We start from the raw sequence: 26,273 nt of genomic DNA, 5'->3' as shown, positions 1-26,273 counted from the left end.
TCTCTCTCGCTCACACACACACACATTCTCACTTTTATAGATATAATAGAAAGATTATCCTAGATATATTTCTATTTGTATGAATACTCTATATACAAATTTTAAAATCTGTAGATAAAGAATTTGTTGAGTATATGGGTTGAGAATTGTTCTCTCTCTCTCTCTCTCTCTCTCTCTCACACACACACACACATTCTCACTTTTATAGATATAGTAGATTATGCTAGATATATTTCCATATGTCTGAATACCCTATATACAAATTTTCAAATCTGTAGATAAAAAATTTGTTGAGTATATAGGTTGAGAATTGTTCTCTCTCTCTCTATCACACACATTCTCACTTTTATAGATATAATAGACAGATTATGCCAGATATATTGAAATATGTCTGAATGCCCAATATACAAATTTTGAAATCTGTAGATAAAAAATTTGTTGTATACATAGGTTGACAATTGTCCTCTCTCTCACACACACACACATTCTCACTTTTATACATATAATAGATAGATTATGCTAGATATATTTCTATATGTCTGAACACCCTATATACAAATGTTCAAATCTGTGGATAAAAAATTTGTTGAATGTATAGGTTGAGAATTTTTATCTCTCTCTTTTTCTCTCTCTCTCTCTCGCTATCTCACACACACGCATTCTCACTTTTATAGATAAAATAGATAGATTATGCTAGATATATTTCCATATGTCTGAATACCCTATATACAAAGTTTCAAATCTGTAGATAAAAAATTTGTTGAATATATAGGTTTAGAATTGTTCTCTCTCTCTCTCTCTCTCACACACACATTCTAACTTTTGTAGTTATAATAGATAGATTATGCTAGATATATTTCCATATGTCTGAATACCCTATATACAAATTTTCTAAACTGTAGGTAAAACATTTGTTGAGTATGTAGGTTAAGAATTGTTCTCTCTCTCTCTCACACACACACACACACACACAAGTTCTCACTTTTATAGATATAATAGATAGATTATGCTAGATATATTTCTATATGTCTGCCTACCCTATATACAAATTTCCAAATCTGTGCCCAAAAATGTGTGGAATATATAGGTTGAGAATTGTTCTCTCTCTCTCTCTCTCTCACACATATTCTCACTTTTATAGGTTATATAGGTTGAGAATTTTTTGCTCTTTCCATCACTCACATTCACACTTTTATAGATATAATACATAGATTATGCCAGATATATTTACATATGTCTGAATACCCAATATACACATTTTCAAATCTGTAGATAAAAAATTAGTTGAATATATAGGTTGAGAATTGTTCTCTCTCTCTCTCTTTCTCTCTCTCTCACACACACATTCTCACTTTTATAGATATAATAGATAGATTATGCTAGATATATTTCCATACGTCTGAATACCCTATATCCAAATTTTCTAATATGTAGATAAAAAATTTGTTGAATATATAGGGTGAGAATTTTCCTTCCTCTCTTTCTCTCTCTCTCTTTCTCACACACACACAAGCTGAAAATTGTTCTCTCTCTCTCTCTGACTCTCTCTCTCTCTCTCTCACACACACACACATGGTCATTTTATAGATATAATAGATAGGTTATGCTAGATATATTTCTATATGTCTGAATACCCTATATACAAATTTTTAAATCTGTAGATAAAAAATTTGTTGAGTATATAGGTTGAGAATTGTTCTTTCTCTCTCTCACACACACACATTCTCACTTTTATAGATATAATAGATTATGCTAGATATATTTCCAAATGTCTGAATACCCTATATACAAATTTTCAAATCTGTAAAGATAGAATTTGTTGAATATATAGGTTGAGAATTGTTCTCTCTCTCTCTCTTTCACACACATTCTCACTTTTATAGATATAATAGATAGATTATGCTAGATATATTTCCTTATGTCTGAATACCCTATATACAAATTATCAAATCTTTAGATACAAAATTTGTTGAGTATATAGGTTGAGAATTGTTCTCTCTCTCTCTCTCTCACTCACTCACTCACTCACTCACTCACAAACACACACACACATTCTACCTTTTATAGATATAATAGATTATGCTAGATATATTTCCATATGTCTGAATACCCTGTATACAAATTTTCAGATCTGTACATAAAAATTAGTTGAATATATAGGTTGAGAATTGTTCTCTCTCTCTCTTCTCTCTCTCTCTTTCACACACATTCTCACTTTTCTAGATATAATAGATAGATTATGCTAGATATATTTCCATATGTCTGAATACCCTATATACAAATTTTATAATCGGTAGATAAAAAATTTGTTGAATATATAGGGTGAGAATTGTACTTACTCTCTCTCTCTCTCTATCTCTCTCTCACGCACACATTCTCACTTTTATGGATATAATAGATAGATTATGCTGGATATATTTCCATATGTCTGAATACCCTATATACAAATGGTCAAATCTGTAGATAACAAATTTATTGAATAGATAGGTTGAGAATTGTTCTCTCTCTCTCTCTCTCGCAACCTTACACACACAACCACACGCAAACATTCTGACTTTTATAGATATAATAGATCGATTATGCTAGATATATTTCCATATGTCTGAATACCCAATATACAAATTTTCAAATCTGTAGGTAAAAAATTGGTTGAATATATAGGTTGAGAATTGTTCTCTCTCTCTCACACACTCACATTCTCACTTTTATAGATATAATGTATAGATTATGCTAGATATATTTCTATATGTCTGAATACCCTATATACAAAGTTTAAAATCCGTAGATAAAAATACGTTGAGTATATAGGTTGAGAATTGTTCTCTCTCTCTCTTACGCATACACACACACACACACACACACACATTTTCACTTTTATAGATATAATAGATAGATTATGCTAGATATATTTCCATATGTCTGAATACCCTATATACAAATTTTCAAATCTGTAGATAAAAAATGTATTGAATATATAGGTTGAGAATTGTTGTCTCTCTCTCTCTCTCTCTCTCTCTGGCTACCTCACACACACACACATTTTCACTTTTATAGATATAATAGATAGATTATGCTAGATATATTTCCATATGTCTGAATACCCTATATACAAATTTTCAAATCTGTAGATAAAAAATGTATTGAATATATAGGTTGAGAATTGTTCTCTCTCTCTCTCTCTCTCTCTCTCTCTCTCTCTCTCTCTCTCTGGCTACCTCACACACACACACATTTTCACTTTTATAGATATAATAGATAGATTATGCTAGATATATTTCCATATGTCTGAATACCCTATATACAAACTTTCAAATCTGTAGATAAAAAATTTGTTGAGTATATAGGTTGAGAATTGTTCTCTCTCTCTCACACGAAACTGTGCGCTCGGCTTCTTCCCCCCCTTCCCACCCCAAATGCTTGGGAAACTGTGCACTGTTTTTGTTGGTTTTCAAGCTGCCTCTTCCCCCCCCACACACACACACACAGTTTAACAGTAGTAGGAGGTCAAGAGAAAGAGGGTGAGAGAGAGAGAAGAGTAAGTTGGTGAGAGAGAGAGAAAAGAGAAAGAGGGTGTTGGTTTTATATTTTTATTATCGTCTAATATTTTGAAAGCTGAATTTCTAATAAAATGTGCATCTATAGGAGATAATGCCTGGGAATGTGTTCCCCCCCCACAGTTTAACAGTGGTGTGACGTCAAGAGAAAGAGGGTGAGAGAGAGGGAAGAGTAAGTGGGTGAGAGAGAGAAAGAGAGAGAGAAAAAAAAGAAAGACGGTGTTGGTTTTGTGAAAAAAGTTGTTATTTATAATTGTTCGCATTCTTGGCCTTTTGGTCAAGATCAAAGTGTAGTATCTGTTCTTCAGATGCTGCACTTCTATTTCTTGTTCTCTTTCGGTGGAGGAGAAATCCTCCACGACTGAGACAATTTTTATTTTTGTACCTTTTCTCCACGTTAAAAAAACGACCCTGGTGTCTAACTGTCCCGTGGGGAGGCATAATAAATAGGTACAATTGTTCGCCATTAGTGGATGTTGACGTCACGTCACGTGACATGACTAAGCGTTTTTTTTTTTTAGTATGAATAACATTTTTTGTTTTAATTATAAAGTCTACACTTAATTTTATAGAAAATGATGTATATATAATAGAAAAAAAAAATTACTGGTTTTGTTGGATTCAAGTGGATCCCCCCCCTCCAGTTTAAGAGATAGCAGGTCACGTGGTAATATACAAAATGGCTAGCGTAAATATAAAGATCGGTTTTTTTATCGACGAATATTTTGAAAGCTGAATTTTTTTTTATTCCTGTACATTTTTTCCTGATATTTTTCGTTAAAACTCTTGTATAAATACTATTTTTAACCAGTTAAATACGTTGGAGACATTGTCATGGAGTTTAATAATCTCTAGAACAAAGCAGAAGAGAAATTACAAAAGTATCGGTAAAACAAAGTGTTTGTTTACATTTGTTCGCCATTACTGGATGTTGACGTCACGTCACGTGACATGACTAAGCGTTTTTGGATTATGTAATATTAACATTAAAATGACAGGTTTTTTGGGGGGCCCCCCCTAGGAGAGAAATGATCAGTTCACCCCCTTTTAATGGTCCGTTTGGTGTGGAATTTCGATATTTGTCATGCGGGTGATCAAGGTTCAATATGATACATAATTTGTCAACTTTGGTTGTGTCTGTCAAAAGTTTGAGCTGACGTCACGTCACGTGACACGTATTGAATAACGTTAAAATGACAGGTTTTTTGGGGGGCCCCCCTAGGAGAAAAACGATCAGTTGACCCCTTTCTACTGGTCCGTTTGACGTGAAATTTCGATATTTGTCATCCGGGTGATCAAGGTGCAATATGATACCAAATTTGTCAACTCTGGTTCCGTCTTTCAAAAGTTTTAGCGTTACAAACAAACATACATACATACATACATACATACATACACACCGATTTTTGCCTTTTATATATATAGAAGATATATAAAATAAAAATTACAATTAAATTTACCAAAATGATCCAAGATGGCAAAACTAAAGTAAATTATAAATATTAAAGAATTAATATTTATAAAGTAATCTCAACCAGATGTAAAAGCTCGATAAAACCAAATAGGAGATAGAGCTTATAATATTATGGCCTTTTGGATTATTTGGACCATCTTCCAATTGCGCGATTTCCTTGGATTTTACTTGTGCGAATAGAAATTTAACTAACTTTCTTGGATTTACACTTTGGATTTTACTGTCATTGGATACTTTACCCTTCATGTGAAATAACCTTTTTCTTCACCCTATTCCCTATGCTTCACTTTTTGTTATCAAGTAAGATCTTTGACTTACTTGCAGTTTCATCAAATACTTTTGCAAGCAAAATCTGATCACGCATTTTGCTAATTCCGACCCTCTGATGAGAAGGAAAGTATTTCTTCGAAACTCTGCAGATTAAGGACTATCCACTTAGTGTTTCCTTTTCAAATTATGTTTTTAACTCTTTCTTAAAGTGTTTTTAAGCATGTTTTATTAATTATTTGCTCTTATATATATATATATGGCAATATCTTTTTTGTTTATAAATTTGTTAGGTGAAAGTACAGAATAGTTACAAAACACACGCCAGCCTGGTAACATAAGTGCATAAGTACCAATAAAGTGATTAATATCGTATTCAGCTAAATCCATAACAAACAGCACTTGACTAAATGGTTTATTTTATTGACGCTACACTGTAATTTTCTTAATGTTGCACACCTTATCTAGTTCTGGTTTGATTCCAGTAGAGGTGTATATATTTCCAAAAGATAGACTCGGCTGCTTTATGAAACACTTCTTGCTGTTGAATACAAATTCAGCCTTGGCTGTTTGGGTCATGAGGTTATGCATCGTCAGCAATGCTGTTCACACTATCGAGGCCCTCTAGGATTTGGTCTATTTTTACTTGGAAGATATCTTGTAAGACATTGGAACCAAATGGTAGACGCTTCCAGCATACTCATCCAAACAGTGTCCTGCAGGTTGTTAACCGTTGTGATCCCTCCTCTAGATGGACTGATTAATATCACACCTTGGCATAAGTTTACTGAACACTTTTGCAAAGGCTAGGTTTAGTTCTTCTACTGTTCTCTGGTGATATTGCATGGAGTAAAGTCTGTGCATCCTAAAATTGATATTCACTCTAAGCTGGCTTTCAAAGATGTTCCATAAGTGCTTAGGTGATACAGCCAGGATTTAAGTCTTTTAGGCCGAGGTCCTCTATACCACGGCAAAATTTCCTAACGTGTTTATTAGTCTGTTATTTTTTCATCTTCTATGCATTAATTCAATTTTTTTACTTAAAAAGCAGCATGGCTGTGCTCAGGCCTGGGCCAGACTAGTTCATTGTTAATGGTAAATGTGCCATAATGTTTTTCTTAAATTTTTTTTATTCACTGTGTTTGTTATTTCTTATCTTCTGACAAGAATTTTATGTTTAAGAGATATGGACGATGAAACAATGTCTACTTAGTATCTGCAGCACTATAACAGCCAGCCCACAAATTCAGAATAAGAGCGTATGAGCAAGAAAATTCAATATTGCCAAATATATCAATAGCAAGTAAGCCACAGATTCCACTTTAATGAAGACCAATATTTATATTTTTGTATAGAAATAAATGCAGTTCCTTTCTGTCTCACAAAAGATAGTGAGTAAAACGTGCATTTTTTTATCCTCCATTTCAAACTGATAAGGGGAAACGATGAAACAAATAGCAAGTTAGGCAACCACTCCAAACTTAGCCTGCTGTCTAAAATGAATTCAGAAAGAAATCCACCACTCTAAACAAAAAGTCAATGGTTGGTACTCTAAGTCATCAAAAATACTAATCATAATTTATATATGAAAAATTAATTTTATGAATACTAACAAGGCCACCCGGTGTTGCTCGGGATCGTATAAGACAATGAGAAAATTTTTTAACATACCTGTTATTCTTAGAGTAGAGGAAGTTTTTTATGTCTATGTATCATTTGCCATCTTGAGCAAAAGAATATTTTACCTACCTTAGGACGGGTATTACATAACATATGTATGGAATAATTGTCCCTTCCCTAGGACAGGAAATTTACAGCACTTATGTGGAAAAAAAATGTCCTTACCTAGGGTGGGTAATGTACAACACATTTAAAATGATTTACATAATTTTCTGTTGTGCTAAATTTTCTATATGTTATAGGTAAGAGTTTGTTTGTTTTTACATCAGAGTACTATAGTGAAGCACCAACTTTTTCATATAAATGTTATACTACTCGAATATGTTACATGATTTTCGATTTTGATAACTTATGTACGTCACAGATAAGAATTTCTTTGTTTTTCATATTGGTACTTCACCGTACAAGTACCTTATTTCCTAGATAGGATACTGTAAGTACATCTTTTCTAATTTAAAAATGAAAGAACTCGATACTAGTAATTTTCTGTTATGCTAAATTTTCTGTGCATATAGAGTAAGAATTTGTTTTTTTTTCATCTGGGTGCTATAGTGAAGAAGTCATTTAAAATTCATGCTACTCAAATATATAACATGGTTTTCGATTTTAATAACTTTTATGCACGTCACAGGTAGGATTTTTTTGTTTTTCGTTTCATATGAGTACTATACTGCACAAGTACCGTATTTCTTGGGTAGGATAATGTACAAGTACTTTATCTCTAATATATAGATCTAAAATTAGTTTATGAGTGAATCCAATACTAATCTAAAATTAGTTTATGAGTGGATCCAATGCATAGAAATATATAATCATACACATAATTAAAATTCATAATGATCGGTTAATTAGTTTAGGAATGAATCCAATACATAGAAATATATAATTAATTAAAATTCATAATGGTCAGTTAATTAATTTAGGAATGAATCAAATACATAGAAATATATAAACGCATACACATAATTAAAATTCATAATGATCGGTTAATTAGTTTAGGAGTGGGTCCAAGGCATACAAATATATAATCATATAAACATAATTAAAATTCATAATGATTGGTTTATTAGTAAACGAGTGAATCCTAAAAATAGAAATATATAAACATATACACATAATTAAAATTCATAATGATCGGTTAATTAGTTTAGGAGTGAATCCAAGACATAGAAATATATAAACATATACACATAATTAATATTCATAATGATCGGTTAATTAGTTTAGAAGTAAATTCAATACAAAATGCCAGTACTTGATCTATTTACGTGATTTTTGGAATGTAATAAATAAGTCAATATATGATATATTTGGACTATGACATTTTCGTTACGTACATCAAAAACATTCTTCTGTATTTTGTAAATAAAAGTGTTCTTGTGTATTTATTACATAATAACATTTAAAGATCAAGAATATCAGAATGTAAAAAAAATAAAAAGGGAAATGGTGGAGCTCGAAACCGCAACACTTGTGTTAGTAATTGGTCACTCTATCCACTGCACCAAAGGGACAACCGGTTTAGCAGTATTGTAAAATATCTAAATAAATAGATGTCTCTTTTACACGATGTATGAATGCACAGAACAATGCCATTGTGCTACGCTCATTTCTTTCAAGTTTGAACCCCTTTTTGAACCTCTTACAATTATTTTAACTGAGTAAATTTCTCTGATAAAATTCTGCACCAAAAATGCAATCTTTTGAGCTACTGCACGCCGTCCAACGACCATCCGTTTAGGAGATACAATTTTAAAAACAGACACACACACACACACACACACACACACACACACACATATTGAAATTTATATATTGACACACACACACACACACAGATTGAGAGTTATATATTAGATTAGTTGTGAACACTGAGGAAGTATAATTATTTTTCAGGTGTAACACACTAATATTTTATTAGTGCGTAATTAGATTACTGTACTGAAAAAAAATAATGTAAACAAAGATAAGAAATATGCCATAAAATGTCATTCATATTGTTAACTTTATTTACAAATAAATAACTGGAGTGGTAGAATGATCCAACCATTTTTCCAGTGACTGTAACAACAGATTTGATGTAAATTTTCCATTTCATGTTCGATATGAAGGTCATTAAAGAAAGAGCCATTCATTTTTGAAAGGAGAGAAGCTTGGATTTAGATGCATAAAAAAAACCCAGTTACTTTTTCCCATTGTACTACATGCTCCAGGTAAGTAGATAGAGAATCAGAAAAATTTTGATCATTAATGCACTTTGAAGATTATTGTATCAACTGCATAAATAATGACGAATGATTTCCAAGTGTATTTTAGGTGATCATTGATACAGATAAAGAGGGTTGGTCCCAGAATGAATCCCTAAAGCACACCAGTATTGATACTATGTGCTTCATACTTTTGCTTATCGACTACTTTTATAAACTTATCAGTGAGAAAGTAAATTTGCTTTTTTTCTAATGGTTGGAGGACATTTGCAGATATTCTATAGCTTGTGATGTAGACCATTATGCCAAACCCTACTATATGTCAAGTGCTATTGCTCTAGAAGTGAAGCTTCCATCTACAGATTCACTAATTATGTGTGATATTACAGTCAGCACATCAGCTGTTGATCTTTTAAGTTTAAATTCATATTGCTTGTTACTGATTTATCACTGATTCAAACAGCTTACTCAAATGCACACATCAAACTGATTGGTCTGTACTGAGATGCAGAGTACCAATTTCTAGTGTTTTTAAAAACTGAACTTGTAACAAAACCATGTGGCCCTTATTTGATAACAATTGCTGACCCCAACATTGTTTCTCTGGTCTTCCCTTTCATCTTCTCTTTAGGCCGTGTTATTGTCTCTCACATTGACAGCTGTCAAGTGAGGCTTGCACGAATTCACAAGTATATAAAAAATACAAAACATGACTACAAAGGAAAATACCGACTCCAATACATTCCGTTTCTATCAGGTTAACAAGAAAGTTCTTGTGGTTTTTAACTGTTAAATTCAGATGAACATATCTCGGCTCAAAACAAAAATTTATTGATCGAAATAAGTACCATCAGAATCAGCACATTTTGACAATGCAACACAAGTGTATTTATGTCAGTAACCTAAAAATCTTGCATTCTGGTGGCGATGAAGTTGCTGAAGCCATTTTTGATGTCAATTGCAGGAAGTTCTCAAGATGCTTGAAAAAGTGGTAGGTAGGTGATAGGTCTGGAGAGTATGACTGATGAGGCAGAGCTTCTGCAGGGTTGGCAGTCGGGCATTGCCATAAAGGAGAATTAGGCCTTTTTTGTTGAATAATACTGGCTGTTTTTGTCGAATCTGATGTATTTCATTCATTTGTTGACAGTACTTCACCGCTGTAATGGTTTTGCCTGCATTCAAAAGACTAATGGATGATACCAGTCACAGAACACCAAACAGTAGCATGCCCTTGTTTTGGTACAACTCTGGCTTCAGAAAGTGTCGTGAAGCTTTGCCGGTGTCTAACCATTGAGTTGAGCATCGCTGGTTGTCATAAAGAACCCACTTTTTATCGCAAGTCACAACCCAGTTGAGAAGCGGGTTCTTGTTGCATAAAAGAAGGGAAGATGACACTTTATAACAGCATTTCTTTTGGTTGTCATTCAATTCGTGAGGCTCTGATTTATCAAGTTTTTTGTCTTTTCGATCTCTTTCAAGTGTATATGTTACGTTTAATTCAGAAGCATATTCTCAAACATTTGAGCATGGATTGTCAACGTCTGATGGCCAACCAGTACACTCGTCATCTTAAAGACTTTTGTTGCTGTCACAAAATTTCTTAAACCATTATTGTGCTGTGCATTCAGTAGTAGTTCCTGGGCCAAATGCTTCATTGATATTATGAACCGTTTCAGCAGCTTTTCAGCCTAGCTTGAATTGAAATAAGAAAATTGTGTGAACTTGCTTTTTTTTTAATTGTATTCAACGTTCTGAAAAGAAGGCATAATTGTTTTAAAACGATTATAATTTAAATGATTAGATAGAATGAAAAACGCTCTTTAAAATGATATATAAAGTAAAGGTATTATAATGAAAACTTATTTTAAAATACATCATTTGAAATCAAAATTAAAAATTCCACAAGAACTCTCTTCTCAACCTAATAATGTGGGAAACTACCCTCTAAATGGGAATGTCAAGGTTGTGACCATCAGTGGGTTGATCAATTTATTTTTCCATCTTCTCCAGTACCATATGCCTCCGACTTTGTCCAACTCTTGACTGTCGTCAAATGTCATAGCTCCAATTATCTTAAAACAAATTGGCACAAAAAACCAACACTCCCAAACATTGTCAAGCTGTCATAAAACTCATTGCCAATCCTAAAACTAATTAAAATATATTGCTTTCTATTGTTCAGCCTTTTGTTATTTTAATAACGTCCTCACCTTGCTTTAAAATCCTATTTTAGTTCTAGTTAGTACCATACCTTGACCAAAAACACACCCCAGCTTTCTTTTATGTTTCTTTGTTCTCTTATTTACTCTTTTCTTTTGTCATATTTCTTTTTCTCTCTTTTTTTTAATAAGTAATAGGAATATTACTTAGGGACGTCGGTAGTATGACAAGCAGACTGCTGAAAAGTTTCTCTTTTAAGGAATGGTTGAACATAAAAATATGTGCAAGTTTCAGCTGCAGTTTTTTAAGTACAATGATTGAAATTTTGTTAGGACCTCATGGTTCTTGAAAAGTTTGGCAGCATTCCATCTGTTACTGAAAGTGTTTTCTGTCATAAGAGAAAATTCAGGTGTCAGGCAGCCTCAATCAGAGAAGGTGGACTTTGATACAAAGTTCTTTGTAAATCTTGAGTTAAAAGGTTTTCTGATTATTTTTTTTCTTATCTCTGTTGGTTAAGTATTTAATTTATTTTAATGTTATCTTGATGTTTAATTCAGCTGGACTTTAATCAGCATCGTTTTTCTTTATTTTACAAATCAACTTGACATTTAAAACGCATTAATCTGAAATAGATTGTGAAAGGTGCATCATGATTGGCCTCATGGATATGATCACAGACTATGAAATTGCTTATGCCAAATACAAATCCCAATATATCTGTTACCACCATTTATGCACTGATACTTTTGGGAAAGATACTATTTCCACTTAATTATGCATTTATTTATGTTATGCACTTAGCAACTTGTATTTAATTAATCATATACTGCTAAGTTTGTGGAGTTGTGTGCAAAAAGGGTTGACAATATAGACAAATCAAAGCCTCAATATATTGTGTAAATAATATTTTGTCCTTGTCATCGTTGTGTATTGAAATACAGCAACAACTAGGTATGGTACTAATTTTCGACATGCATAACAAAAAAGTAAAAACTAGTAAAATGAATTTAATACACTGTAATTTTTACTCTATATTGAAGAAGAAGGATCAGGGTTTAAATCGCATATAAACATTATTCTACACTCCATAAAACATACAAAATTTGATTTTAAGGTTGCAGAAAACCAAAAACTTAAAAAAATGAGAAAAATATAATGGTGGAAGTGAATTTCGATATATATGAAAAAAACAAAAAAAAAAAACAGGCAATATTATAGATTAAAAATATAGGAAAAAAAACTTAGTACAAATACACATTATATCTTGGTTAAAGATTTTGTTCAATTATTAGTCAAGTGAAATATAACAGTAAAAGTTTTTCCCTTGGCTTGAAATATTATGAAAAAGACATATATAGATGTCTATTAGTCCAGAAAAAAAATGTCATGTTTGAGCAGACAACATCTAAAATAATTACTTTCTTGTTGATATAGAGGCTGCTAACTGACAAAATTTCCTTTATTATTAATTTTGTAATTTGTAGCCCGAAAAAGTGATAATTTTCAATATCATAATTTGAAGCCCGAAAAAATATTTAAATTATTTTTTATTAAATCCCTCTTTATTCTAGGAAATATCAATTTTAATTTATAAAACTGAATTTTAAAAAAAATCTTAACTAAAACCTTAAATTAACTTTAGGAAAGTTATTTCCAATTCAAAATTTTTGTATGACTTATAAACTAAAAGTTACATTTTTATTTAATACTAGCAGGGCGCCCAACATTGCCCGGTCATAAAATATGCTTAAATATGATATTTTGATTAATGTAGATTTCATATTTATTATATTATATTTGACCCAATATATAGTAATGATTAAAAAAAAAAAAAAAAATGACTCGTGTGCCACCACCGAGAATCGTGTTTATAGTTTACGATTTAATTTTTCTTCTTTCATTATTGACTGAGATATGAAGATATATTTGGCTAAAAATTAAAACGTGAACCAATAGCTACTACATTATGCATGTATATTCGTAATGCCGGCGTTCGACCTTCACCTGATAAATTTCATTATTTTTTAATTTTCACACTTTTGTACCGATTTTCCTGGGTTAAAACATAGTTATTTTATATATGAAGTTTCATGTCTGTAGACCAAAAACTCTAAGAGGAGTTTGGTAGGCAAAATGTTTTAAACAAAAATATATACATATGCATAAATATATATGGAAAGAGTTTTATGTTTACTAAACTTTTTGCACAAACATTAGTATAAATCATGTAGAATATCTGCATGAATATAATTATATGCAATAGTTAACTAAAGATGATCATCCCATAAGAAAACCGAAAAAACTAATAGGGATTAATTAAGATGAATGTTAAAAAGAATATGCAAATTAGCTAGATCTTTTGCTAGTGAATGCAATTTAATAATCTATGGATAACAAAGTTGTATTTTCTTTTTAAATAAATAGAAAAAAGGGGTTTTAATATGAATATCAACACACAAAAAACAATATGTATAGGAGTATAGAGTAACAGATTGTAAAACATGCTGTGCACAAAGAAATTTAATCAACTCTTGTTTCAGGTATTTGGTTTAGAAATTATATTTTTGTTCTGACGAGAGAAACGAGTAACGCTATAATTTTTATCAGCAACGTGTGAACAGATTATTGGATCATTGGCCTTCCATAGAAAAAATTATTCATGCTCGATTTGTAAATATATTTCATTATTCACTATTCAAAAGCAGCTTTGATTAAAAGAAATTTTTTTTTATAAATTATTAACAGTAAGATTGTCTGTTTATTCATAAGTTTTAAGACCGAATCTTCCATAGTTCTTTTCACAAACCTTGAAAAATTCAATCATTAAAAAAATAAGAAATAATTTCAGAAATAGTTTGAAATTACAAAAAGGTATAAACTGTCAAATGTAAATAATGAGTTTTAAAAATTTCATAAAACTTAAACAATTTTAATCTATTTCTGAAAAATCAATAAAAATTGTGTAAATCAGCAACGTTTTTTTCATCATTCCAGTATATTTTATTATGTAAACAAACTAGATGACTCCCCCCCCCAAAAAAAAAATTCTCATAAGATCGTGTTAATAGGGGCAAAATATGAGATATTTTTGGATATTATTTTATTTCAGTTTTTATATAGTTCAACCTTTTTTTTAAATAAGTCTGTAAAAAATTAATGAAATTAATCTATTTCATTTCTGAGAGATTTTTAAAAATCGCGTTGTTTTCATTGTTTATATTAAAATATATAGAAATAACATGTAGTTCCAATTTTCCCGTTTTTAGCATTTTGGGGAATTTTTAAAACAATTCATCGGTTTTACGGAAAGTAAAACAATATATAAAATATTTTAGAATCTTTCTTCTTGAGAATACTTTAAAAATTAAAATGAATCAATTTTATTTTACAAGTTTTTACTGTTATTTTTTGTTTTGAGGGTCAAAATTTCCACCTTTATTATGGTCATATCTAAATAACAACTGATTGCGTTAGAATTCGGGCTTTCCAAAAACTAAATAGATGAAACTTGTGGGAACATTTTGGCTCGTCTGAACTTTAACAGCTTAATTAAAAATTGTTTTCATTATCAGTCATCATCATTATTTTCATCATCAGCTTTTCATGTGTATGTCGGCATATGGTAAAGTTGAAAGTTGAAGAGGTTTAACCAGTTTGTGGAAACTATTGAAGCTCTGTGTAATGTCGAAGAAAGTGATGAGACAAGAGGCACTGTGCACAATCTATTGCCAGTTATATGCGACTTTTCTTTCATTGCTATCTTCTTATTCTCGAGTGACGTTTTACAAGAAGTAAACATAGCTCAGAAGTACATGCAAACAACAGGTATTACTCTGGACATGATTGCTACCAAACTAAAGGCCCTCAAGGTCTTTTTGGAAGAGCAGCGTTGACAATGCTGTCCAGCAAGCACTTTCAGAATGTGAAGAACTTGATATCTCTACAGAAGAACAAAATGCCAGAAGAGGAGCAAGAAATGCTAGATTGTCATTGCAGCTGGAGACTAAGAAAGCAATTTCAAAGTGTCTTTACCGTTTTCATATCGAGTATAGGCAGTGAATGGCATTTTTGTACTTTTTCTGCCGTTCAGCCAGATCATTATTTGTGCCGGCGAGGAAGAAATATATGTTACCAAGTTCACAACTGTGTATGATGAGCTATCTGAAGAAGACCTTTGTCTAGAAATTCTACGTTCCACGTTTAAGCCGACACCTACAGCCGAAATAAACTTGAAGGAAGCCAAGCACTGGACTATACTGCAATTCCCAGTTTATCATCAAGTGGGACTTTGTTGAGTCATTGCCATATATTACGCTGGCTCTAAAATTCCTTCTGACAATATGTTTCTTTGGCATCGTGTGAAAGAAGTTTCTCCAAACTGAAACTTATTAAAAATTACTACTAGTCAACCATGAGGCAGTCAAAAATGTTGGATCTGGCTGTTTTATTGAAAACGAATTTACAAGACAAATAGATATTGGCAATGTCACTGATCAGTTTGCCACAAGCAAAAATATATTCATTTAATAAGAAAACATTCATTGTAGGACTATAATATTGAAGGTACATTCTTTTGTGAATTGCTGTGTTTTGCACTTAAATATTATGAAAGTGAACATTTGCTTTTAAAGATAAAAGTACGATGGTGTGTAGTGTTTTATGTAATGTTACAATATTAAATAAAAATATTTATTGGCATTTGTTTTGTCTCCACTTTGTAACACTCTATTCTATTTATTTTTTGTTTTTGTTTTATATGAATACAACTACAAACCAGAATGAAAAATGGAAGAAATGAAAATTTACACATGTCTATTTCAAATTTGCTCTGATGAAACAAAACTGTAAAAATAGCATAAAAGTTTTTTCGACACTTATGCAGTTTTATTACCATGATTTTTCCGAACTTTCACAAGCGTTTCTGGGCAGATATCGGGAAGAATAGGTACATGCTGATGCAGAAACTCGAAGACAAAATAATGCAAAAAGTTGCTAATATATCTTTAAGGAAAAATAGGTAAAACACCATTGGTAATGTTAAACTTTTATTCTAACAAGAAAAGGAAAACGAATTAAAAGAATTTAAATAAGATATGAAGAAAATATTTTTGCACATGTCTTTTTATGAAACATTTTAATTAAATTTTTTTTTTTGATTTATTGTTGATTGGGCACCATTGATTTTTTTTTTTTTTTTCTGGTGAAGACATTGTTATGAATTTTTTTTCTTGTTAGTTATTAATTTTTTTTTCTTTTGCTAATAGTTAATGGTCATGTTTATGTTTTTTCTTTGTTTTGTTATTTAATGATTTTTTTAATGTAGAGGGTAGGGTAGTTGCAAATGGAAACTTTGACAAAAAAAGAACTTTATTAAAGTGTAAATTTTGACAAAAAATAATCGAATGAAAAAAAATCATTGAATTTATTCAGCATCTGCTAACTTGAATTCGATTGGCTAAGCAGCTTGGCATATTTCGGTTCTTCTCAATATCTGACCGGAAATGCTCATGAAGGTTCGGAAAAATCGCGCTAACAAAAGTGCATAAGTACCGTTATTTCTTTCTAGTGAAGATTTAAATATAAAACAAAAAGAGCATTAACTCAGTTTCTCTTTTTTGGTCCCCCAACAAAAGGAGGGTGGACCTGTAAATTCACCCTTGTCCATTCGTCCGTTTGTCTTCACTTTTTTCAATAACTACGCCTTGGAATTTTTAAAAATTTTGCACAAACATTAAACATGATATAAGTAAAAAAGTAACAGAACGGATTTTCCGGGAAAACTCCAGTTGCCCATAGGGGGTGCCTTTTGGGTTAAAATGGCTAAGATTGAAACTTTTGTGTTTATATAAAAAAAATTGATGCTTAACTTTCTGAAAAGTTGTAACTAACTGGTTTCTATATAATTTTGTGTATCTATACTTTGCGATAACGCTTGGGTGTGCCCCAGGGGCTCTTTTAGGACTAATAAAAACATTCCATTTTGGGGACTATTTTACCATATTTGTCCAAAATTTTCTTTGTATGTCTATTTAGCAATTTTGCATGGTGCTGAACTCAAATTTAAATATGTTAAGGCCTTGGGGACTTTTGGGGCTAAATAGGGGTTAGGCAAATGATGGACTTAGTCATTTCTTTTTCTGCATGGTACATATATTAAGGCCTAAAACTGCACCATTTGTTAATTTTCACCAGGATTTGATGTTCTCTGGGGACTTTTGGGGTTAAATGGAGGGGGTAGGGCAAATGCTGAACTTAGTCATTTTTTTATGCCTCGTTCACTGTGCACTTACGAGGAATCATGCATACTTCACCTGTTTCTATTATTTTGTAAGTGTCTTACGTCTTTTTTTTCTACCCATTCATTTATTATTATCATCACTTGATCCTCTTCTATTTTATTAGCTTTGTTTCATGAGTTTATAAGGCAGGTCGGCTGTTACGTGCCATTTTGTTTTCAAACCATCTTTTCCGATTTTACTCACTGATTTTTCCTGTTTTTTTTTTTTCTTTTTTCGGCATTTCTATTTGACGGCATTTCTAATGCCCCATTTATCCATTTACTAAATGACTCGTCTTATGTTCTTTTTGCTAAAAAGGTTTCATACCCAGTTTTCATACTAGTAAATAAGTTTATTATTGTGATATTATGAACAGTTGCATTTAAAAAATCTTTGGATTTGAAGTGATTGGTTTTTCGTATATAATTTTGTCTTTGATTATACGTGTAAGTAGTAACGTATTGGTCAGAAAGTAAGTAGAGCTTGTATAAAAATTTAACGATAGCTAACCATTCAGCATAGGGTGAAGTGGGGGGGGGGTTAGTAGGGTGACATTTGAGCAGACCGCCCCAAGTGACGTTTACTCTAGCTACGCCACTGGTTTGAACTCTCTTCCTTGAACATTCCATCTTCCTGGCAATTTCTAGCTGAGAATATCCTTCACTAGATAAAGAAGCAATTTGTGCCCTTTTAATCCTTGAAAGTTGCTTTTTTTAGTGGCATTTTCAATTAAATATACTATTATAGCATTGGCATGAATCAAATATTACCTAAAAAATAAAAAAACAACTTTTAGTATGACAATCATTTTAAATATTGGAAAGCAAACAAATACTACAACCTATATAATAAATTGTCTATATAATTATATCTATCTATATAATTATATTTATATATATATATATAATTATATCTATATATAAAATAAATATTTTATGTTTGCTTTCAACTGTTCACTGTACAATTCTTAACCTTTAAATGCGTAGGTTTAAACTATTATCTAAGTTTTTTATAGGTGCTCCATAATTTTGACCATGGCTGTATAAACAGTAATATATATATAGTAATAAATAGTAATATTTACAAAAATAAGCTAAGTTCATGGCTCCCAAAATTCATACTAGAACTGTTTGCAAGGAATCGTGGCACAGTGGTACCTGGAAAAATTATTTGTAAAAGTAATATTCACCTGAAGATTCAATTCTCAGTGTGATCGACCAAAAAATACAATTGTGAATAACTTAGGATCATGGCTGCTGGAACGAGAGCATGCTACCCTTGTGAAGTAAATAAAGGGTTCCTTTTGAAATTCTGTCCAAATTCCCGATTTCAACAGAAGCATTCCCAAGTTCGACAAGATACCTCTGAAGAAGGTTGGAGGTTATATCGACTGAAATGTTGTGAAAATGACACTCAAGATGAGAACAGTCACCCAAAAAAGTTTATAAAATTCAGAAGTGTAATATAAGATTCATTTGAAAAGGTTGAATCTTTTTTATATGATTTTTGTGGAACAAACTGGATTTGAATGTGGGACACCCACATTGTCAGTCTGTGTCGTTAACCACTAGACCATCGTCACCTTCCATGGAATGAAGTGATAAGAAAAGATGCGAGGGGAAAAGAGGATAAATAAAAATCTGGACAGAAGTAGGTTTGTTTGGAGGTAATTTTCTAAAGGCAATCCAGTATATTCCAGCTTCTAAAATGTGACATAGTAATATGGGATAAGAAGAAGAAAGGAGCAACTTTAATAGAAATTAGTATCCGCAATGATGCTGGTTTAAACAGAACAAAGAGGGAAAAGATAACGAAATAGCAATGTAATTTATGTGCGACATGAAAAGATAACGAAATAGCAATGTAATTTATGTGCGACATGAAAAGATAACGAAATAGCAATGTAATTTATGTGCGACATGAAAAGATAACGAAATAGCAATGTAATTTATGTGCGACATGAAAAGATAACGAAATAGCAATGTAATTTATGTGCGACATGAAAAGATAACGAAATAGCAATGTAATTTATGTGCGACATGAAAAGATAACGAAATAGCAACGTAATTTATGTGCGACATGAAAAGATAACGAAATAGCAACGTAATTTATGTGCGACATGAAAAGATAACGAAATAGCAACGTAATTTATGTGCGACATGAAAAGATAACGAAATAGCAACGTAATTTATGTGCGACATGAAAAGATAACGAAATAGCAACGTAATTTATGTGCGACATGAAAAGATAACGAAATAGCAATGTAATTTATGTGCGACATGAAAAGATAACGAAATAGCAACGTAATTTATGTGCGACATGAAAAGATAACGAAATAGCAACGTAATTTATGTGCGACATGAAAAGATAACGAAATAGCAATGTAATTTATGTGCGACATGAAAAGATAACGAAATAGCAATGTAATTTATGTGCGACATGAAAAGATAACGAAATAGCAACGTAATTTATGTGCGACATGAAAAGATAACGAAATAGCAACGTAATTTATGTGCGACATGAAAAGATAACGAAATAGCAACGTAATTTATGTGCGACATGAAAAGATAACTAAATAGCAATGTAATTTATGTGCGACATGAAAAGATAACGAAATAGCAACGTAATTTATGTGCGACATGAAAAGATAACGAAATAGCAACGTAATTTATGTGCGACATGAAAAGATAACGAAATAGCAATGTAATTTATGTGCGACATGAAAAGATAACGAAATAGCAATGTAATTTATGTGCGACATGAAAAGATAACGAAATAGCAACGTAATTTATGTGCGACATGAAAAGATAACGAAATAGCAATGTAATTTATGTGCGACATGAAAAGATAACGAAATAGCAACGTAATTTATGTGCGACATGAAAAGATAACGAAATAGCAACGTAATTTATGTGCGACATGAAAAGATAACGAAATAGCAACGTAATTTATGTGCGACATGAAAAGATAACGAAATAGCAACGTAATTTATGTGCGACATGAAAAGATAACGAAATAGCAACGTAATTTATGTGCGACATGAAAAGATAACGAAATAGCAACGTAATTTATGTGCGACATGAAAAGATAACGAAATAGCAACGTAATTTATGTGCGACATGAAAAGATAACGAAATAGCAATGTAATTTATGTGCGACATGAAAAGATAACGAAATAGCAATGTAATTTATGTGCGACATGAAAAGATAACGAAATAGCAATGTAATTTATGTGCGACATGAAAAGATAACGAAATAGCAACGTAATTTATGTGCGACATGAAAAGATAACGAAATAGCAACGTAATTTATGTGCGACATGAAAAGATAACGAAATAGCAACGTAATTTATGTGCGACATGAAAAGATAACGAAATAGCAAAGTAATTTATGTGCGACATGAAAAGATAACGAAATAGCAACGTAATTTATGTGCGACATGAAAAGATAACGAAATAGCAACGTAATTTATGTGCGACATGAAAAGATAACGAAATAGCAACGTAATTTATGTGCGACATGAAAAGATAACGAAATAGCAACGTAATTTATGTGCGACATGAAAAGATAACGAAATAGCAATGTAATTTATGTGCGACATGAAAAGATAACGAAATAGCAATGTAATTTATGTGCGACATGAAAAGATAACGAAATAGCAATGTAATTTATGTGCGACATGAAAAGATAACGAAATAGCAACGTAATTTATGTGCGACATGAAAAGATAACGAAATAGCAACGTAATTTATGTGCGACATGAAAAGATAACGAAATAGCAACGTAATTTATGTGCGACATGAAAAGATAACGAAATAGCAATGTAATTTATGTGCGACATGAAAAGATAACGAAATAGCAATGTAATTTATGTGCGACATGAAAAGATAACGAAATAGCAATGTAATTTATGTGCGACATGAAAAGATAACGAAATAGCAATGTAATTTATGTGCGACATGAAAAGATAACGAAATAGCAATGTAATTTATGTGCGACATGAAAAGATAACGAAATAGCAATGTAATTTATGTGCGTCATGAAAAGATAACGAAATAGCAATGTAATTTATGTGCGACATGAAAAGATAACGAAATAGCAATGTAATTTATGTGCGACATGAAAAGATAACGAAATAGCAATGTAATTTATGTGCGACATGAAAAGATAACGAAATAGCAATGTAATTTATGTGCGACATGAAAAGATAACGAAATAGCAATGTAATTTATGTGCGTCATGAAAAGATAACGAAATAGCAATGTAATTTATGTGCGTCATGAAAAGATAACGAAATAGCAATGTAATTTATGTGCGTCATGAAAAGATAACGAAATAGCAATGTAATTTATGTGCGACATGAAAAGATAACGAAATAGCAATGTAATTTATGTGCGACATGAAAAGATAACGAAATAGCAATGTAATTTATGTGCGACATGAAAAGATAACGAAATAGCAATGTAATTTATGTGCGTCATGAAAAGATAACGAAATAGCAATGTAATTTATGTGCGACATGAAAAGATAACGAAATAGCAATGTAATTTATGTGCGACATGAAAAGATAACGAAATAGCAATGTAATTTATGTGCGACATGAAAAGATAACGAAATAGCAATGTAATTTATGTGCGACATGAAAAGATAACGAAATAGCAATGTAATTTATGTGCGACATGAAAAGATAACGAAATAGCAATGTAATTTATGTGCGACATGAAAAGATAACGAAATAGCAATGTAATTTATGTGCGACATGAAAAGATAACGAAATAGCAATGTAATTTATGTGCGACATGAAAAGATAACGAAATAGCAATGTAATTTATGGGCGACATGAAAAGATAACGAAATAGCAATGTAATTTATGTGCGACATGAAAAGATAACGAAATAGCAACGTAATTTATGTGCGACATGAAAAGATAACGAAATAGCAACGTAATTTATGTGCGACATGAAAAGATAACGAAATAGCAACGTAATTTATGTGCGACATGAAAAGATAACGAAATAGCAACGTAATTTATGTGCGACATGAAAAGATAACGAAATAGCAACGTAATTTATGTGCGACATGAAAAGATAACGAAATAGCAATGTAATTTATGTGCGACATGAAAAGATAACGAAATAGCAATGTAATTTATGTGCGACATGAAAAGATAACGAAATAGCAATGTAATTTATGTGCGACATGAAAAGATAACGAAATAGCAATGTAATTTATGTGCGACATGAAAAGATAACGAAATAGCAATGTAATTTATGTGCGACATGAAAAGATAACGAAATAGCAATGTAATTTATGTGCGTCATGAAAAGATAACGAAATAGCAATGTAATTTATGTGCGACATGAAAAGATAACGAAATAGCAATGTAATTTATGTGCGACATGAAAAGATAACGAAATAGCAATGTAATTTATGTGCGACATGAAAAGATAACGAAATAGTAATGTAATTTATGTGCGACATGAAAAGAAATTGGAATCTTAAGATCTCCATCATTCTAGTAATTATAGGAACAACCGGACTTATAAAAAAGAATTTCATAAACTATCTGGCAAATATACCAAGTAAACCAAGTGCAAGAGAGATACAAACAATCGCAATTAAAGAGATGGTTAGAATCTTAAAAAAACATCTCGTGGTTGGAATGTCTGAGATGCCAGGTGAATGTCTGATATCTGGTAGGATTCCCCATCTCCAACTAAAACAAAATAAGAAAAATGAAAAAAAAAAAAAGAAGGATGTTAAATCAATAACGATGAGCATCAATAGCAAAAGAATCCTCAGAATACATTATCACTTGTTTTAGGAGAGGCTGCATCCAGAACAAGTTTCATGACAACAGTGGTAAATAAACGATGTTTGCTTTAATGGCCTAGCACATTATATGATAATATTCTGACAAATATTGAATTCTTTAACAGGTTTTAATATCGTTATTCATTTTATGTCTTTTTATTTATTCAAACTTGTGAGAACATGATTGAAAAGCACAAACACATCTGCTGTTGTGTTGAAATAAGTAATAAAAATAATGAAAAAGTATAGCATCATGGTTTCTTGTTGCACGTCAAGTAATTTTATTCATTCCATTCATCATTTTCGATTCTCACATAATATTCTTCATTATTCAACTGACAACCAAAATTAATCTCATTAACCTTTATACTTAAGTTGTCTTAATAGTGATGACTCATCAGTTAAAGAAAACCAAAAAACACAGTGATTGTGGGAACATTCTAAACCACTGTACTCACATTGACATGCCAGTGTTGGTGTGTAAATCCGATCACCAAGGTTAAGTAACTTTGAACCTAGTCACTAACAGATGGGTGACCTTGAATATGGAAGGACAATACTACCTCCCTGAAGATGCCTTTAACAAATACTTTATTATAACCTGCTAAAGCTACATGTGATGGCATGACAAAATAATTAGACACTAGATGGAGTTTCTGTTCCCAAGCATGTGGCGAAAATTTTCTGAAGATGCACATAGATAGATAGTTGGATACATATATATATATATATAAAAAAAAAAAATTTAAGCTCAAAATCAAGCATTCATTTTTTTGCACTAATGAGTCAGGAATTATCAAGGCCAGAAGTCACTCAAAGATTGACAATCTGTTGCAGTCTGCAGAGAAGTCTGCAATTCCATAGCAACGTGTTTCACAGATGGAAATCCTTTGGAAAGAAACTCTGTTCATGGTAATTCTACTTGATATTCGGCAAAATGCAAAAAAAAGAAGTGAAGTTCTTTACAGCTGTTACAGAAATGCAATTCTTTTTTATTGTGCTTGCAAGGAAGGACTAGAGGCTGGAGCTGAATTGAGCACTTTCCATGGAAATAATTCTAGAGTAGAGAAAATCTAGTAATGTTTCTGCTGTGAAAAAGAGGCTATGGAGAAGAGTGTCCAACACTTGAGAACATTGATTTTATATTCTGAGTGGCACCTCCCAGATGTGGAAACAGTTCTTCATCTTAGGATGTAACTATTTAAATAGATAGAGCAGGGGTTCTCAACATTGCTTGGCCCATGAACCCCTTTCACCATTTATAAGAATGTCATACCCCACCACCATTTCCTGTCCTGTCAAGATTGCCTGTCTCTGTGCACTGTAAATAATATGCAGATATTTTTAGAAAAAATCTTTTTCTCAAATAGATGTTACATTTACAGATTTACATGGATTATTTTTATAATGGAATTTTATAAATTATGCAAATTGAAAATATCGATTGATGTATAAAAATTGACAAAAGTAAAATAGTTTTTTTTTTATTTAACAGGCCAAACTACTGTAAAAAAAGAAACTCAATAGGGCAACAAAATATTATAAATCTGTAGTTATATTCAGAAGATAACAGTTCATTGACTGGCAAAACCTGTGTTTTCTTTTTCTTAGTCAATTCTGGGATACGTAGATGAGTGCTTGAAAGGGCAGAATGCAGGTCATTTTCAAACTCTAATACACTGCTTCATTTTAATTTGCAACAGAGTTGAAAGGCCTGACTCACAAAAATATGTTGAAACAAATGGAAGCAATGCATGGATATTTCGGCCACTTCGCACATCAGAGGCAAAAATTCTGTTATTGATTTCTCATTGAATATATCTCTTATTCCCAAATAATTACATCCTGACAATCATCAGGAACTTTTTCAACTAACAATTTGAATGGATTTCTGACTAAATCCAACTCATCATCACTAAATTCAGGAAACATCATCTGAATTCATTTTCAATTGCAGTCAAATGGCGCAAAATTTCATTCTTTGTAGAGGTGCCTTGTCTTCACCACAAACATGAAGAATGACATTTTCTAAAATATTGTGACATTTTCTGTATTTACTTTTCTCTCCCAATTTTCAAGCTTGCTTATGAAAGCTTTCAAGGCATCTATGAATTTTATGTTTATTTCTTCTTTGCATTTGAAGATTCAGTTTATTTAGTTGTTCGAATATATCAACCAAATAAGCAAGACGCATGATCCATTCCTCATCACTCAATCAAGCAGAAAATTTTGTTTTACCTTGTACTTCCAGAAAGAATTTGAGCTCATTTTTTGGCTCAGTTACATTTCTCTTGACAGCAAACGGACATTTGTGTGAAAAGGAAGCAAATGATGAGGTGTATCCATATCGGTACATAACTGCTTAAAAGGTCGTGGGTTGAGTACTCCTTCTTTGACAAAATTAACAATTTGAATTGTTTGATCCAAAACCTCTAGCAGAGCTGGAAGTGTTCTTGAGACAAATGCCTGATGATGGATCATACAATGAATGTCTTTCACTTTTGAAACTCCCTTTTTCATACGTACTTGGAATTCTGATTTTCTCCCTAGCATAGCTGGTACACCATTTGTACTGATATTATCACACAAAATATTTTCTGATTAAAAAAAAAAAAAAAAAAAAAAAAGATGAAACCTCCAGAATATCCGAGGTTTTGGTAGTTAGTTCAAGAGAACAAAAGAGAAACTTCTCTTTAAATGAACCTGAGTAAACACCATCAACTGGGAACGTGAGACCCATGGGAACGTGATACGCCATCAGTTGATTCATCAAGTTGAATTGAAAATAAGCGAAATGTTGTGGACTTGATCTCCTGTATAAGTTGATCCTTGATGTCAG

The 26,273-nt window shown here is 31.7% G+C and overlaps 1 protein-coding gene and 1 pseudogene across 17 annotated transcripts in view; both read left to right on the top strand.

The window, feature by feature from the left end:
• Positions 1-26,273, top strand: part of LOC145242419 (P2X purinoceptor 4-like) — a 691,075-nt gene that overhangs the window by 184,717 nt on the left and 480,085 nt on the right. The window lies entirely within an intron of this gene.
• Positions 3,811-3,944, top strand: LOC145243253 (U2 spliceosomal RNA; annotated as a pseudogene).

The sequence above is a fragment of the Euprymna scolopes genome, chromosome 21, assembly GCF_053919585.1.
Source record: "Euprymna scolopes isolate OS-2025 chromosome 21, ASM5391958v1, whole genome shotgun sequence".
Taxonomy (NCBI): Eukaryota; Metazoa; Mollusca; class Cephalopoda; order Sepiida; family Sepiolidae; genus Euprymna; species Euprymna scolopes.
Note: the sequence above shows the minus strand (reverse complement) of the source record. Positions and strands in the feature narration are given on the sequence as shown.